We start from the raw sequence: 11,396 nt of genomic DNA, 5'->3' as shown, positions 1-11,396 counted from the left end.
AATTCAGGGGTATAATGTACTATGTTCAAGGTATTAATAAAAAAAAATGTGTGATCCATCCATATGAGAATAAAAGAAATCAAAATACTTTCCACTTAGGCCATGTCATGGTTTCAATTATTTTGTAAAAAAATTTTAATGATATATAGTATATTATGAGGTCCATTTAATTATAGGGTTATTTTTTAAATTTTTTTATTTTTTAAAAATTACATTATTAAACTGCATTTATTTCAGAATATTTCACTTGTCTTTCCTTAGTAAGGCACTTAACAGTCCCTGATAACTGAAAAGCAGAAATGAACTTTTATTTCACATATCTGAGTTACAGTTATATAATTGATTGTCATAGTTCATCCAAGGCAGGCTGTAAGAGAGTGAGAAAAAATGATTATATGCCAATGGTAGATGTTAATCAATTCATGTAATCAAAAGCATGTATCTGGCTGCTGTGGGCATTTTACTCAGTGCAAGAGTAAAGATTTAGAGGGCATAGTTTGCCCCAAGAGAATATCTTGGTGGTAACAAAGAAGGGATTTAAAGGAAAGTTAATTTGGGATTTATAAGTGCAATAAATGCTCAACATGTATTAAATATGACTAGATCAGAGCAATTGACTCCTCCCCCAGAAATGAGGAGAGGCAGGGAAGAAGGAGATATTTACAAAGTATGACTATATTTCATCAGGGAAAAATAGGCTAAAAATCTTAAACTTTATCTGGTAGTTATTGAGATAGTTCTGATGACTTTTAATCAAAGAAACAAATACAAAATACTAATATTTTTACTATCAAATGAGTACCATGAGAAATTGTTCTGACTTCATACTGAGGACTGGCTTCCCTGATGACTCAGAGGTAAAGAATCTGCCTGTCAATGCAGGAGATGTAGAAGTGGATTTGATCCCTAGATCAGGAAGATCCCCTGGAGGAAGGCATGGCAACCCACTCCAGTATTCTTGCCCAGGAAACCCCATGGCAGAGGAGCCTGGCAGGGCACAGTCCACGGGGTCACAAAGAGTCAGACATGAATTGTTGACTAAATAACAATTGAAGACAAATTTATGAAAAAAACAAATAGTTGTTTTCTACAGTAGTGACTAGTGTCTGTGATCAGTCGCTAAGTCATTCAACCCCATGAACTGTAGCTCACCAGGCTCTTCTGCCCACGGGATTTTCCAAGCAAGAATACTGGAGTGGGTTGTCATCTCCTTCTCCAGGGAATCTCCCTGACCCACAGACTGGACCCAGGTGTCCTGTGTCTCCTGCAATGGCAGGCAGATATTTTTACCACTGAGCCACTTGGGAAGCCCACAGGAGTGTCCTACTTCTGCTCTTTATGTTCAAATATTTAATCCATCTTGTTGTTGTTCTTCAGTAGCTCAGTCATGTCCAAGTCTGTAACCCCAAGGATGGCAGCACTCCAGGCTTCCGTGTCCATCTCCAACTCCCGGAGCTTGCTCAAACTCATGTCCATTGAGTCAGTGATCCATCCAATCATCTCATCCTCTGTCATCCCCTTCTCCTCTCGCCTTCAATCTTTCCCAGCATCAGGGTGTTTTCCAATGAGTCAGTTCTTCACATCAGGTGACCAAAGTATTGGAGCTTCAGCTTCAACATCTGTCCTTCCAGTAAATCTTCAGGACTGATTTCCTCTAGGATGGACTGGTTTGATTTCCTTGTAGTCCAAGGGACTCCTGAGAGTCTCCAGCACCACAGTTCAACAGCATCAATCTTCAGTGCCAGCCTTCTTTGTGGTCCAACTTTCACATCCATACATGACCACTGGAAAAATCAAAGCTTTGACTGCACAGACCTTTGTCAGCAAAGTGATGTCTCTGCTTTTTAACATACTGTCTAGATTTGTAGTAGTTTTTCTTCCAAAGAGCAAGCATCTTTTAATTTCGTGGCTGCAGTCACCATCCTCAGTGATTCTGAAACCCAAGAAAATAAAGTCTGTCACTGTTTCTATTTTTTTCCCCATCTATTTGCCATGAAGTGATGAAACCAGATGCCATGATCTTAGTTTTTTGAATGTTGAGTTTTAAGCCAGCTTTTTCACTCTCCTCTTTCATTTTCATCAAGAAGCTCTTTAGTTCCTCTTCTCTTTCTGCCATAAGGATGGTGTTGTCTGCATACCTGAGGTTAATGATTATTTCTCCCAGCAATCTTGATTCCAGCTTGTGCTTTCTCCAGCCCCGCGTTTCTCATGATGTACTCTGCATATAAGTTAAATAAACAGGGTGACAATATACAGCCTTAATGTACTCCTTTCCCAATTTTAAACCAGTCTGTTGTTCCATGTCCAGTTCTAATTGTTGCTTGTTGACCTGCATACAGGTCTTTTAGGTAAGGTGGTCTGGTATTCCCATGTCTTGAAGAATTTTCCACTGTTTGTTGTGATCCACACTGTCAAAGGCTTTAGCCTAGTCAACAAAGCAGAAGTGGATGTTTTTCTGGAATTCTTTTGCTTTTTCTATGATCCAACAACGGATGTTGGCAATTTGATCTTGGGTTCCTCTGCCTTTTCTAAATCCAGCTTGTACGTTTGGAAGGTCTACTAAAGCCTAGTTTGGAGGACTTTGAACATTACCTTGCTAGCATGTGAAATGAATGCAGTTATGCAGTGTTTTGAACATTCTTTGGGATTGGAATGAAAACTGACCTTTTCCACTTCTGTGGCCACTGCTGAGTTTTTCAAATTCCCTAGCATGTTGAATGCAGCATTTTAGCACACCATCTTTTATTATTTGAAGTAGCTTAGCAAAATTCCATCATCTCCACTAGCTTTGTAGTAATGCTTCCTAAAACCCACTAAAATGGCTAAAATCCACAAAAATGACAGCAATGATTACTGACATGGATAAAGCCTGTAAAAATGTAAAATGACACAGTCCTTTTGGCTAGGTAGTTTCTGACAAATTTAAACATAGTCCTACCATAAAACTGGGCTGACTTGAAAACTTATGTCCACACAAATTCTCCATGTATTTATAGCAGTATTATTCATAACTACCCTAAACTGCAAGAAACCAAGGTCTTTCCATAGGTAAATGGATAAACAAATAGTACTATATCCATACAACAGAATAGTATTCAGCAATAGGTAGAAACAAACTATAAAATAAATGTAAAGACATGGATCAGTTTTAACTGCATGGATTTTTAAAAGCATAGATCAATTTTAAGTAAAAGAAGTCAGCTGAAAGTCAACCCACTGTATGACTCCATTTATAGAATATGCTGGAAAAGGCAAAAATATGAAGTTGGCAAGCAGATAAGTGGTTGTCAAGACCTTGAGGTCAAGAAGGGTTGAACGGGTTGAGCCCAGGGCACTTTTTGGGGAAATAACTATTCAGTATGATATCTCAATGGTGCACAAGTGAGGTAATGCATTTGCCTAAACCCATAGAACTTTACACACAAAGAATGAAAACTTTAAGAAATCATTTAGGAGAACAGGAAATCCCAGGATGAAACAATAATATGGCCAAAGAATCTAACTATACTACAAATGTATATCACAATCTCCTTAAAGAGGGGAGGAAAGAGGTAACATTGAAAGGGAGTGAATTCTTGCAGATGAAAAGCACAAGGAAATATACATAAGCACTGCACTCAATCTGATCAAGTTATCCCTACAGAGATACAAAGTAGCAATTCTAAAACCACTAACATGCTTATTGGCATACAAGAATTAAGTGATACATGGCAGATGGTGAGAGCCTGGCTTCTCACTAGTTGAAGTGGGAGATTATAGATAAAGAAGTGAAGGAGCATGGAATAGTCCTCACGGAAGTTGATTAGACTTGGACTTCAGTGTGAACTCATATTTAACTTAATGTAAATATAGAATAAATTAAAAGATGCTTACTCCTTGAAAGAAAAGTTATGACTAACCAAGACAGCATATTAAAAAGCAGAGACATTACTTTGCCAACAAATCCATCTTGTCAAGGCTGTGGTTTTTCCAGTAGTCATGTATGGATATGAGAGTTGGACTATAAAGAAAGCTGAGCGCCAAAGAATTGATGCTTTTGAACTGTGGTGTTGGAGAAGACTCTTGAGAGTCCCTTGGACTGCAAGGTGATCCAACCAGTCCATCCTAAAGGAAATCAGTCCTGAATACTCATTGGAAGGACTGATGTTGAAGCAGAAACTCCAATACTTTGGCCACCTCATGCGAAGAACTGACTCATTGGAAAAGACCCTGATGCTGGGAGAGATTGAAAGTGGGGGGAGAAGGGGACGACAGAGGATGAGATGGTTGGATGGCATCACCGACTCAATAGATATGAGTTTGAGTAGGCTCCAGGAGTTGGTGATGGACAGGGAGACCTGGTGTGCTGCAGTCCATGGGGTCTCAAAGAGTCAGACACAACTGAGCGACTGAACTGAACAGGAAATATAAAAAATGCACATAGAAATGTCCATGTGCTAAGTCACTTCAGTAGTGTCTGACTCTGTGCGACCCCATAGATGCCAGCCCACCAGGCTCCCCCGTCTCTGGGATTCTCCAGGCAAGAACACTGGAGTGGGTTGCCATTTCCTTCTCCAATGCGTGAAAGCGTGAAAGTGAAAAGTGAAAGTGAAGTCTCTCAGTCGTGTCCAACTCTTAGCGACCCCGTGGACCACAGCCTACCAGGCTCCTCCATCCATGGGATTTTCCAGGCAAGAGTACTGGAGTGGGGTGCCATTGTCTTCTCCAAGAAATGTTTACAGATATGTGTATATTCATCTGTCTGATAACATATATATGTTCTTGTGGAGCTTGCTCAAACTCATGTCCATTGGGTCAGTGATGCCATCCAACCGTCTCAGCCTCTGTTGCCCCCTTTTCCTCCTGAAGAAGAGTCAGTCTTTCCCAGCATCAGAGTTTTTTCCAATGAGTTGGCTCTTTGCATCAGGTGGCCAAAGTATGATAGCATTCAAAGGTCCCACAACGATGGATTATGTCAAAAGGACATGAGCCAACTGAAAGAAGTCTCATTGGCCAGAGCTACTGATTTGAGCAAAATAATGTAGTATTAGGCTTAACCAAAAGTATAAAATTAATATCCACAACCCCATACTGAAATAAACATCTGACTGACTCAATCAGTAAATGGGGAAGAATAGATAATCTTCCCATATAGAATAATTCTAAATAATTTCTATGAAACCTTCACCCTTAAGGAGGTGAAGCATAGCTTTATACTTCGTAAGTGTTCACATAGTGACTTCCAAAGAGTATGAAATGGAAATAGGAGGAAATTAAGTCGCTTAGTCAAGAAATCTGACAAAACTGCCTCAGCCCAGTGAGAAAAATTAACACCAGCCATGATAATTCATGTCGACAGCAGGTACCCTGGTGATACAGTGAGAATAGCACTTAGCCACCATGTTCTTCCCTCAAAACACCCGTAGCTCCTGTCTCATGAGGAAAACATCAGACAAGCCCCTGCTGAGGGATGTTCTGTCAAACACTTGTCCAGTCCTCCTCAACACAGCCACGGTCCTCAAAAGCAGGAAGAGTCTGAGAAACCGCCACAGCCAAGAGAAACCCAGAAACATGACAAGTAAGCATAACGCGGTGTCCTGATGGAATCCTGGAGCAGAAGAGGACACGAGGGAAAAACTAAGGAAGTCTGAATAAGGTATTGGCTTTAGCTAATGTTTTATCCATATTGTCCGTATTGACAAATAGTCAATATAGCATGTTAATAATAGGGACTCTGTGAGGGGAGAGATATACAGGCAATATCTTTGCAACTTTTGTGTCAATATGAGCTGCTGTAAAAGTAAAAGCTTTGTTTTGCTTTCAAAAAACAGACTCTTGGGACTTCCCTGGCGGTCCAGTAGTTAAGATTTGGCCTTCCAATTCAGTGGGTGTGGGTTCAATCCCTGGTTGTGATAGCTTATAGTGAACGATGTCAGATTCGCGATCTCTGAAGAAGACTTAGCCTTGGCACCAGGGACCAGGCTTGATCACTCAAGAGCTTTCGTGTAGCAGAGTTTTATTAAAGTATAAAAAGGGACAGGGAAACTTTAGACGTAGACATCCAAAGAAGAGTGCCCCCCCTTGCTAGTCTTAGCAAGGGAGTTACTGTTCTTTTTCAATTGGTTATTACAGTAAACCAAAAGAATATCTCAAGTTTGCAAAGGTGTTACCAGACCCACTCCCACAATTTACATTTTAAGATAATGGTATTAGAACTAACAATAGAAAGGTCTTACCAGATCCACTCCCAAAATGTATATTTTAAAATGACAGGATTAGTCAGGAGTTTCTCAAGAAGGAGAAACATATCCTCAAGCAGGACACATTGTTGCTATATAATCATTGGTACAGAGTTTAAGGAAAAACATACCCTTGAGCAAGAAGGGGCTCCCCTTGTGTCTCAACTGGTAAAGAATCCGCCTGCAATGTGGGTTGTTTCGCAGCAAGATGAGCAAGATCATCAGCTGTGCATCATCAGCTCTGGGCTTGAAGAAAAAATGTTTGTCCTTTTCTCCTCCTTGAGAACTCCTCTCTATCTCCTCGAGAGTTCCAGACCCCTTTCTCCTCTTGAAGGCCCTGGATCCCTTATCAACCTACCTAAGAATTAGCTCTCTCAGGCGGGGAGATAAGATTCTACATACTCCTTGGCCGAAAAACCAAAACATGAAACAGAAGCAATATTGTAACAAATTCAGTAAAGAGTTTAAAAATGGTCCATATTAAAAAACAAACAAACAAAAAAACTTTATAATGAGTCCAACAGACACAGGGATACCCGGGCGGCTCAGTGGTAAGGTACGCACCTGCAGTGCAGGAGCCTCCGGGGCCCTGGGTTCGATCCCCGGGTCGGGAAGATCCCCTGGAGGAGGGCATGGCAACCCACTCCAGTGTTCTTGCCTGGAGAATCCCATGGATAGGGGAGCCTGGCGGGCTACAGTTCATAGGGTAGAGTCAGACACGGCTGAACCGACTTAGCACACACATAAATGAAAAACACATTTAGAGCAACTCCTTTAGGCAACCATCCTATGTAACTTTAATTTCAAATCCATCTGTCTTTCCGAGGCCCTCCGATGACTCTGTTTCCTGTATCCGTACCTAAGTTGGAACCACATCTTAGTCACTGTCTTTGGTCATGAAAGATAGCAAGCAGTGTTGGTTCACCACTAAGAGAAAGAAAGAGAAGTTGCTCAAGTCGTGTCTGACTTTGCAACCCCATGAACTATAGCCTACACAGGCTCCTCCGTCCATGGGATTCTCCAGGCAAGAATACTGGAGTGGGTTGCCATTTCCTTCTCCAGGGGATCTTCCCGACCCAGGGATCAAACCCAGGTCTCCTGCATTGCAGGCAGACACTTTACCCTCTGAGCCATCAGGGAAGCCACTGGTGTTCACCACTATTCTACCAGAAACCAGTTCCCTGAAAATAAACTGCTCATTCTTCTAGCTGAAATCAATAGTAAAGATAAGAAGAACCCTCCTCCTTCCAAAAGCCTTTTCTGTTTTCTCCAGCCCAATCATGCCCTGTTTTTGGATGCCCAAATCTGTTCTTTCACATGAAGCTGTTATGCATTTCAAGCGTGACTGGTCTAAGTTAAAATGAACTGTAGGTGTGAAAAATAACACTGGAGTTTGAAGACTTAGTAAGAAAACAATGTAAAATGTGTCTTTTAAAATTTTTAATCATTACATGTCAAAATTATAATATTCTGGTTATACAGGAATAAATAAGTCCTATTATTAAAATTGGGCTTCCCTGATGGCTCAACTGGTAAAGAATCTGCCTGCAATGTGTGAGACCTGGCTTCAGTCCCTGGGTTGGGAAGACCCCCTAGAGAAGGGAATGGCTACACATGCCAGTAGTCTGGCCTGGAGAATTCCATGGACTGTATAGTCCAGGGGGTCACAAAGAGTTGGACATGACTGAGTGACTTTCACTCACACTATTAAAATTAATTCCACTTTGTTTTACTTGTTCTAGGAATTTTTCAACTGTCTATTTGGTTTGCATCGTATCTTTTTTGTACAGTGTTGTTGTAGAGCATATATTCAACCTAATGCAATACAGCTTATGTAATATTTTTCAGGATTCCCTGTGCCTTCCAGCTGTGTCATCTATACATTTCCTGACTGAATGGATAGAACATTTCTGGGAGAGGGAATTCAGGCTCAATGATGCCTCTTGGGGATATCTGAACCCTCAACACACAGCTCGAGACTATCCCTACTTTCCAAGAAGTTGTCTTCACTGGAGAATACGCCCACAGGAGGATTTAAAAAAAAAAAAAGAGTTCTCTACAACCTGAGAATCTGAAAAACTCTCATCAAAATCTAGGAGATAAAATAATGTCAGTAGCAAAAAAAAAAAAAAAAAAAGGTGGGAGGGGTGGTGGTGGAAATATTTGTAGCTATTTAGCTATTTCAGGTAACAATAGGTTACAATGTTGGCTCAAACAATTACCTGTCAAAATAAATATCCAAGAGGTTCTAACAATGCATTTTCATTCTAGAGGTATTACATCACATTTGAAGGTAGAAACATCTTTTTTTTTCTTTTAGGGCCTGTATTCAGCAAGGACCTCCTTTTATATTTGGTCATTTATAGATCCCAGGCATAACTTATGAAGGGAAGTGAGAAAAAGGAATAATCGGAAAATATGAACTTTTCCCTTGGGACAGAAAAACAGAGCAGAACAAAACAAAAGAATACAGTCATAGGATAATACTCCATATGTCTTCCCATAATCTTAGGTCTCTGGACTGTTTCTGCTAAATTCACAAACTTGGTAAATAATGAGTCTTTTCACTTTTCACTTATTAGTTTAGTTCTCCTTTCCCCACATGGAAATTAAATCTTCAGGATTCCAGTGAGACACACATTTTGAATAAAAAGAAGAAACCACTTTATCTTCCTCAAGAAAGCTGTCACACCACTCACTGCATGAGCGAAAGCACTTATTTTTAGTACAGATTTCAATTTGGAGGTCATTAAATTTAACTTCTAAAACTCTGAGGCTTTATTTCTGTTTCCTCTACAGAAACTTGTTGTTTTCAGAATCAAGTTGAGAGAAGATAATTGAAACATCCAACTTGTATCAAAAACCATAGCATTGTAAAATAATTTTATGCTTTTGTGCTTTTTATCATGTATATGTGATATTCTAAGGGAATAATAGAACTGATCCAATTAGCAGTGTTTTTTTTTTTTTCAAGTACCCACAAGATGCCAGGGATTCGCTAGTGAAGAAGCCATCCTATCTTCCGGGGAGACAGACAACAAAAACTCATCACCTTGATGCTCAGTGTAATGGTGTAATAATGACAGCCCACTCAGCCCGGCCTGAGGTCCCAGGAGTGATTCCCTATAAAGGGATATTTAAGGTGAGACCTGAACCACGGGCTCAGGGGTGAAGGATGAGTGTGGGGAACAGGGTAGAGGACAGGGGAAAGGCCTGTGGTTTAGAGAGCTTGGCCCCTTTGGGACAAGTGACTCAGGTCCCCAAAACGGTCCCCTGGAGGAAGAGTGGCAAGCATGAGAGAGGAGGGGCTGAGCTCAGAGGACTTAAGAGCCAGATGGCTGGTTTTTTTATCTATGGAGCCAAGGGAAGCCGTTAAAGGGTTTCCTTTCCATTGTCGTCTTTATACGCATCCCCCTGACGGCAGACGGAGGGTAGCACCGGCACAGGAGACAAGCCAGAGAGCTAGAGCCACAGACAGGATCAAGGTGACTTACCAGCTCTCCCGGGAACGGGATGCGGAAAAATGGACAGATGCAAGAGCCATCTCGAAGCAGAGCTAAACGTACTTGGTGATTGAATGTTGGTGATAAGAGAGAAGGAGAATATCAGCAGCCCCCATACAGTTGTGCAGGTTGCGCACTAAGCAATCCAAGGGTGCCACTGCCATCCCGTCTACGGGAAAGTCTCTCGATGAAGTTGTGCAGCGTGGCAGAACTCGAGAGCCCAATGATGAAAGAGTGTGTCCCAGACTTGACCCCGAGCAAGTGGGAAATTGTGAGTGTAAGGCAGGAGGAGAATTAGGGTCCATGATGGAGGGGGTGGGAGTTACAGCCATAATGAAGGGAAATAATGTCAGCTGAGGACCAAGCAGTTTGCATTTGAATGGAGATGCACAATGGAAAAGTGAATGCGTGTCTGGTCCTCAGGATGCTGGTCTGTGATGTATACAATGCAGGGTAACGTGAACAGCAATTATGGAATATTCAAATTCTGTTTTACCCTTTTCCCTTGAGTACCAGGACTTCCATCCAGTGTGCACCACAACTACTGAAGCCTGTGTACCTAGAGCCTGTACTATAGGTATGCAACGAGGGAAGCCACCACAATGAGAAGCCTGCGCTCCACAATGAAGAGCAGTCCTTGCTCACCACAACTGGAGAAATCCTGTGCCCAGCAACTAAGACCCAGTGCAATCCAAAAAATAAATAAAATTCGAAGAAAGAAAACAAGTTACCAAAATTCACAAGACCTTCCATTTGTGTGGAGGAAAGCAGTAGGACCTCAGATGAACCTGAAAACTGTGAATTAAAATGTAATAGAAAGTGCAGAAATGGAAGGGGAAAGTGTAACCAGTTCACTTTGCAGCTCAGTTGTGAATATCAGGACCAGAGAGCAGAGGAGACATTGAGAAAAGGGAAGTAGTGAAGACATAAAAGACAATGGTGTGTCGCTGTGGTTGTTGTCATCATCATTTAGAGGAGCAGCTATAGGCTCTTGAACACGGATCAGGCTTCCATAGGAGAAGATACACCTCTTCTATTACAATAAGAGGGTATATTCTCCCACACATGTGCAGTATTTTTCTTTACTTGAATTAGCTCGGAATGCCAAAAGGATGTAAACTAAAACACTTGACGTTCAGTGAAGAAGGTTTAGGGGAACCATTTTAAAAATCCATATGTTCCCTAACACAATGACTATTTCATCATTTTTCGGAGAAGTTCTCTTTCCCTCTTCAATTTACCTGTTCACTGATTTATAAAATTTTCATTCTATTAGTAGAGGAAATTCAAATAATGACATAGACGTAGGAGAAAAAAATCATCAGTTTTCACCTAAATAAGTTATGGAAACCTGAGGAAATTGAAATAGGGACAAAGAAGTAGAAGAAAAAGACCATCAATCCTCACCTTAAAACTTACGGGAATCTGTGAAGCTGAAGTTGGAAGCCATGTCTGGATTCTTGAAAGAAGAACTTTCTGCTAAAGATCTCCGTCCTGACTGCCTGTAGTCCAGTTGGGAATGTTTATGGGTACACCGGGCTTTCCTGGCGGCTCAGATAGTAAAGCGTCTGTCTGCAAGGCTGAAGACCTGGGTTCGATCCCTGGGTTGGGAAGATACCCTGGAAAGGAAACGGCAACCCATCCCTGTACTCTTGCCTGGAAAATCCCATGGACA

Source organism: Odocoileus virginianus, chromosome 14 (assembly GCF_023699985.2).
Source record: "Odocoileus virginianus isolate 20LAN1187 ecotype Illinois chromosome 14, Ovbor_1.2, whole genome shotgun sequence".
Lineage (NCBI taxonomy): Eukaryota > Metazoa > Chordata > Mammalia > Artiodactyla > Cervidae > Odocoileus > Odocoileus virginianus.
This window is presented reverse-complemented; position numbering follows the sequence as displayed.